At 39.6% G+C, this 7444-nt stretch overlaps 1 protein-coding gene across 1 annotated transcript in view; it reads left to right on the top strand.

The window, feature by feature from the left end:
* The first annotated feature begins 375 nt into the window (after positions 1-375).
* LOC101863945 overlaps positions 376-7444 on the top strand; it is a 43899-nt gene continuing 36830 nt past the window's right edge. The window contains exon 1 of the mRNA XM_005089859.3: positions 376-1191. The gene's annotated coding sequence lies outside the window, so the exon portion shown is untranslated. The remainder of the gene's footprint in view (positions 1192-7444) is intronic.

Here is a 7444-nt window from a genome sequence, read left to right as displayed (position 1 = left end):
CCAGGTTATGAGCCCTCATTGAGCTAACTCAACATACAATATTTGCAGTGCTGATACGTTTTGTTTTACTGCTGTCCTTACGTGTATAAAATTAATGTATGGTTGTGAAAGTTCTTCTTTATATGGTTGAACTGGTTTTTCTTGTTACTGTGAAATATGTTATCTTGTGTGAATCGCTCAATGACCATGTGATTAATGTAACGCCCTTAGAGCTTATAGTAGTATGGGATAGAGCGCTATATAACTGCTATCAATTATTTATTATTATCAAGTGTGCTGCCCTTTCTATCCTTCTCCTTATTCTGTGGCGGGGACAAGAGCAGAGCAGAGCTCACTCACACAGCGCGCGGGGCCCCATAACTACTCACGCGCAGGCGGCCACACGGGAGCACAGTCTCTGCCCACACGTTATTGAACCTTGTGTGTTGACGTTCGCCTCGAGTGATATAACAATAGTCAGGGAGGGTAGCAGCCCTCGGCCCCCATCAATATCGTTTGAGAGTGATATTTCGTGGACTAAACGGTTTTTTCTGCAAGCACATCATTTATGTGTAAATGTGTCTTTTCCCATCAGGGGTTTTAGCCGTGTGTTATGGAAATTATTTTGGAGGAAAAAAAAAGAAAGAAATTTCAATTTTTGTCTTCGCGAATTTAACAGTCTAAATTTCATACACTATCATTGCATACTGTGTATACGACTTTTGCACAACGTCTATTCGACTTGAACGAAATAACTGTGTGCGTATGCAATTTGCAATTCATTGTCTTTTTGTCATAGATAAAGAGTCTGTTTTGCTAAGTTCATTTTGTTTTGGATTTGCTGCCTTACTTCACGTGAGATTAGAGTTGACGCCCAGAAGATATTTGGCAAGTGGTTTTCTTTTTATTTCACTTCTCAGCGCAGCGTGCTGGACACAGTGGATTTATAGTCTTCGATCCAGTGTGGAAAAAGAGTGGATCGAAGTTTACATATTTAAGACGTGACTGTGCGGAGCTGCAGGGAACGAACACATTTTTGTGGTGGGATATTGTGATGAATAATATGAAAACAAATTACTTTTTATGATAAGGTCATTGGGTGCGCGCATAAACTTTTCACTGGATATCCACCCCCTCATGAAACACCTTTCTTTCTTCTCTGTTCAGGACTGAGGTTTATTGCTCATCAAAGAGAGTGCTGAGAACTTCAAGGTAAGTGCAAGTAATTAAATGTTTGATTTAAGGACGCGGCGGACACATGATTATTTCTGATTAACAGCAGGCCAGATGCAATGTTTCGAACATTATGCACACATGAGAAGCACGAATTTGCATATTTCATAGTAAGCGTGTTGTCAGCGTGCCTTTTTATGCTTCATAATAATAAAAAGCAACAACAACCCAAAAAAACCAAAAAAACAAAACAAAACAGAATGGGAAAATCTGTAGGAATAAAGAAAACATGCTTCTTTATTGAAGTGCACTCGAACATCAGTGCATCTTGAAGTAAGTCTTTTAAACGGACCAGAATGTACTACGTTCTCAATAACGTACAATCGTAACGTAAATGCAATATTTAGGAATATGGGCAAACGATCATACAAGAGAGTCAAATGGGATGCATTTTTTTATATAACGAACTCGATTTTCAGCGATTCAAACTTGGAACTTATTATTTTACTTTGAAGAAGGAAATTAAAACCATTCTCTGAACGAACGCACCAATTATATGCGGACTCCTGAATGTAGGGTTTGAGGGTATAGTCTTACGGCGGCGTACCGTGAGTCAATTACTGGGCACCAAAGTGATCCGTACAGAATAATACATCGTGTGTATTAGAAGTTTATGTGGCGCCGAAACTGTGAGGGGGTTACGTTACCAGTTGATAGGGCATCAGACGGGAGGGAAATTCGAATTCGGTAACGAGCGACAATTGCGAAATAGAAAGAGGGTCAGGGTTAGGGTTAAGGCTAATGTTAAGATTTGGGTTTGGGGTAGGGGTTGGGGTAGGGGTAGAGTTAATTAAGGGTAGGGGTAGGGTTAAGGTAGGGGTAGGGGTATGGGTAGGGGTAGAGGTATGGGTAGGGGTAAGTCTAGGTCCCTTCTTAAGGCTATTGTGTTTGCTGGGGTGGTCGTTCGTTACAGAAGTCCATCCCATCAGATTGTCAATCCGACGTCTGTCGTGTAACGGTTGGCGCTTTGCTATCGTAAGCAGAAGACCTGAGTTCGATTCTCGTCTTGGGAAAATTTTTGATCGAGTATCTCGGTTTTTCTGGTGAAGCACTGTTTCCCTCTCAGCCTGGTTTAGCCATCTTCCTAAATCATCTAAATTGTGTTGATGGGAACGTAAAACACCTACATTAAAAAAAACCCTGGAAGTATTAAACTCTCTTCTATTGCATGTTAGGCGACAATCTTATCCTGAATTGAATTCCTCATTCGTACTTGAATTTTGTTGGGTGAAAGTCCCAAGGCATCTTTTTTCTTCTTCTTTTTTTGCCCAAAATCAAGTCTTGATTAGCTTTATTTCAAGCTAAAATTTGTCACCTATCTTTTAAAACTCGGATGATTTAACAATGTGTGTCCTTCATTAAAATAAAAAGTAGGACACTTGTTCGGCTGACTTATTTTGGCCCCCTGGGCTCCTGTAAACAAGTATCAAGTTATCTTATTATTTAATACTGATCTAACGTAAGACTTGAGTGATCTGCAGGTTGGTTTGGTCCACTATGTGAAGCTGGATATTGGAATCCAAGAGAGTTTCAAATGTGTTCCATTTTTTAAAGTATATGTCCTTTCCGTCTGTCCAGAGGTCATTAGTAAGGTTTTTGACATTTATAGCTATTTTGCATTTTTTAAAAAGAAACAGCAGAAATGTGCGTTTTAGGAGACGGCTGAGAATTTCTTTAAAGGAAAAGAAATCAAATGAGGTAGTACTTGAAGAAACCCACGAGGACCGCTCGCTGAGTAAAATCAATCAGCAAAACACAATTTAATGCAGTTTCTGGGACAATAGAATAGACATAAAGGCCTAGAATATCTAGCTCTCACTGGCAAAACTGATGGCAACGAATCAGGGGTAGACCCAGAGCAAGGTAACTTGGAGAGCCTGAATGGGTGGGTGAAGGGGGAATGATCGGGATAAGGTAGCTTTTTAGAGAGCACCAGAGCAAATGCATGAATGGAAAACCATGATCGCCGATGTCTGGCGCAAATTTGGCACTTGATGATGATGAGGATGATGATGATAATGATGATGATGGTGATGCCGATGATGATGATGATGGTTCTATTAGCTCATAGAAAGATGGTCTAGTAAATAATATCTCATAGGTTTGAGAAAGGACAGTTTTGTGACGGGGCGCTCCATTAGCTTAGTTGGTATCATCATGCTGGACTACAGAGCCGATGGCCCTGGTTCGAATCCCAAAACTGGGCGTTTTTGAACTCGGATCATTTTGTGGAGTTTTCAAGGGGTCAACCCATTTGACTCGGTTCTATATGAGACGGATGTTGGACACGGAGGTCCTGCTATTAGCGTTGATAGAGGTGCTCAGCCCAGATACTTGCGTTAACAGTCATGTGACGATATCCCGCGAGATAGAATGAAATAGGAGAAATATTTTAGGGTGGTCTTAATAATAATAATAATGCTAATGATAATGTAATATGATGATGATGATGATAAGATAAGATAAGATAAGATAGTGCTTTATTATCCCAGAGGGAAATTTTTCTTGGCTGTACAGGACTATAAAAACACATGCAGGTATACATAACAATTTTAATTATATATATATATATTACTCTCATTAAAATTCAATATGAAAAGAGAAGTAAAGCTGACAAAATGTATATTTACATCAAATGCATCATTCAACCACATGTATGAATTTAAATACTAGACCTTTGGAGTTATATAATTATAGATACATACTCTAAGAGCAACACACATCTATGCTCATTCTGACAAAAGCCTTTTATGCTAGATGGTAAAAAACTTCTTTTATATCTTTCTTTCTTTGTTTTTGGAGGTACATATCTGCCGCTCCGTGATCTTACAATTTGTGTGGAAAAGGGGTGTGATGGGTCGTTTATAATGCTTTTTATCTGTTTTATACGTGCGGTGTTATACATTTCATCCATTCTATTAAAATCATATCCAGAGATCTTGCTGGCTTTCTTAATGGTTCTGTCAAATTTTTCTTTATCTTTCACCTTACAATTCCCACCCCAGCAGCAAATACAAAATAATAGCACACTTTCAATCATAGAATGGTATAAAAGGGACATAATCTTATTGTCAAAACGGAAACTTCTTAATTTCCTTAAAAGAAACATTCTTTGATTTACTTTTTTATGCGCAAGATCAGCGTGGGGATGCCAGTCAAGTTTGTTGTCGATTGTTACACCAAGATACTTGTAAGAGCTTACCACCTCCACCTCTTCATCTTTAATAAACAGTGGTTGCAATTGATCTTTTTTTACTCTTAAGTCTATTATTAATTCCTTTGTCTTTTTTACATTTAATAAAAGGAAGTGGTCATCACACCACCATGATGATGATGATGATGATGATGATGATGATGATGATGATAATAATAATAGTAATAATGATAATAATAATAGATAACTTTTGTAGAGCGCAAACACGCTCAACAGCAGCTCTATGCGCTTCACAATCTATATTATAACCACAGCAGACTTAATAGCATTCTGAAACAGCCTCCACTTCATGGGAAGCAGACAGTGCAAGATGTCATTTTTATAGGCGCTGAAACACTCATAACATACCGATAAGATCTTTCGCTATTTAGGGCCGGGTACCCATTCCCACCTGGGTGAAGTGAGGAAAATTCGTTTACCAAGGACACGTCGGGACTGAGGCTCGAACCCCCGAATCCGCAACCTCACGATTCCAAGAATCGTTTACCCGACCACTAGACTTACAGTTCGTACCCATTGTTGCCCCCCCCCCCCGGCACCTTTCCAACGAGAATCAATAGGTATGTCTGGCGCCAGTGGAGCCTACTGACCGAGGTCTTATTTTCTTCATTTGATAATAATGAGAAAAAAATCAGGAAAATTAATGAGACGAAGAATGCTCTGATAAGAACCGGGTAGGTACTCATTAGCAAAGAAGAAAGTAGCACCGTGTACTTAAAGGTTACCCTTGGGACTCATTCTCTACACTAATAACCAGAGATAAGAATCTATCAATTTACATGGCATAGATATAACATGGTGAGATCATAACATAGGTCCTCTGATTTATGCATGGTTGCTATGGAAACAGTAGTCATCTTGAAATAAAACATGAAATATAGATTTTTCTTAACGCTTTTTATGTGTCTAACAAATTTCTCCAACTTCGTGAGAGTGTACCTTTGCTTATATTCAGCTTTCATATTATTGTGTTCTGTGATTTATTTAAAGAAAAACTAACTGGGAAATTTATAGACACATGAAATAGTGTCTGTAATGTAAATTATTTATAAAACTAAATTAATTCAATTATAATTGAAATTCTACAATTTCCCTCAGTATGCAAAGTTTACTAAACTCGGTGTGCAGTCATGGTTTACAAAAAGTTTGTTTTTTGTTTTTGTAAAGGGTTTTACGGCGCTCGCAACTGCATAGGTCATATGAGCGCGCGGGACACACCTAATATTTTCAGTTGGTAGGAAATTTGGAATTTTGCCCGGGTGGCGGCCGAAGCCTACTCTTATCGATTTTAGACCACCAAGGGATCTTTAACGTGCGCAACTTGCACACGGGCCCTCCGAGATTTTTCGCCCTTGTCCGAGAAGGCTAGGTGTAGATCTTTCCTACCAGAAGATCAGGGGTGTGGCAGAAATACAGCAGTAAGGAGGAGCCAAGGAGTAGCAGTAGAAAGGCTGCAGAAAGAGCCAGGAGCCCAGAGGAGGGGGCAAAGGAGGTGAGGGGGTGGGGGAAGAAAGTGGAAATGAAAGTAGACAACAGAACATTGCTAGAGAGCAGGAAAGGAGGTGAAAGGAGACAATTTTAGAGAAGAAAATTTTTCGGTCGCTACCCGGATTCAAACCCGGGACCTTTGAATGAGAGGCCAACACCTTAACCTCTAGGCCACGAGAGCCCCCCCCCCTCGCCTGCTGAAGGGAGAAATTAAAAAAAGTTTGTTTGAATAGGATGAAAGATAAAGGAGTAGTAGGCAAGTGGCATCCCCAAAATGTAGTTTCGAAAAAAAAAAAAGCCTGCTTGGTGGAGACGTTTGACAGAGTAATGATGCACCACCTTCATATTTTCAAAGGCAATTTATGACATAGATAAGAGGTTTCTGAATTTTCTCTTTGGTATTTTAAAATGGTTGTACTTCACTAATCAGTATGCAACTCTAATTCATAATTTGTCCTAAATTCGGCAATTTCAAGGAGCTCCTCTATCCCAGTCCACAAGGTTCTTTTTAAATGCATCAACTTGCCATGTTCCGGCAATGTATAAGTTGGAATCCGTCTAGAGAATATGATTTTTGGAAATATAATTTACTGGAGATGGTAGACCAGATCGGCGGCTTTGGAGTAGCGATCAGACGTTTCGCCGTCGTACACATACGTCCTGAATTCAATTGTCGTATGGGGATAATTGTTTTTGAATATCTCCATCTTTTTGCTGGGACGTTGTGTCCCTCTATTGGCACTATTAGACAGCTTTCTAAATGGTCGAAATAGTGTCGATTTTTTTGGGGGGGGGGTGGGGGGAATGTTTAGAATTATACTTTTCAAGATAAACCAGTTACTGTTTCAACAGCACAAATTAATAGAAATGACTAGCTCGACAAGGTATTTTTTAAAACATGGATTGTTTGGTGGGCTTTTCGATTATCTCTATCTACTGCTCAGTTTGTATAATGCTGGACTAGAGAGTGAGAGGCACTGGTTTGAAACTCTTGCAGGATGTTCTGAACTTCTTTTGTTTTAGAGAGTTTGTAGGGCTCTCTTCTCATTTGACCCGGTCTTATGGGAGACGGATGTTAAATTCGGAGGTCCTATCCTATCTTTTAAACAACCTTACAATATTGAAGAGGGCGTTAAGCCTACATAACATTTTTATTTTGGCATCGGTCCTATTGGAAATAGACTCTCAATCAGACGTCACTTGATTTCGAAAGAATGAACCAATAGAAAGTGGGGTCAAAGTTCAGATCGCCAATCAAGAACTAACAACCAATCGTCACTGTATCCAAAACTAATCCAATAGTAAAGAAAAAGAGATGATATTAAGCTAAAATAAACACGTACAGTCTTTGGAATCATGCAGGTCTCCCATTAGTAGTGAGGTGAAGAACGTGCCTGGTGGGTGGTTGGGGGGACAGCTATGTCCAGACGCTGCTTTGTGAAAGAGCCCTCAAACGTGCCCCAACATCCTGGATCATCTTGTTCGTTTCTTTTTCTCCTCCTCCTCCTCCTCCTCCTCCTCCTCCTCCTC

This window comes from Aplysia californica, unplaced genomic scaffold (genome assembly GCF_000002075.1).
Source record: "Aplysia californica isolate F4 #8 unplaced genomic scaffold, AplCal3.0 scaffold00010, whole genome shotgun sequence".
Lineage (NCBI taxonomy): Eukaryota > Metazoa > Mollusca > Gastropoda > Aplysiida > Aplysiidae > Aplysia > Aplysia californica.
Note: the sequence above shows the minus strand (reverse complement) of the source record. Positions and strands in the feature narration are given on the sequence as shown.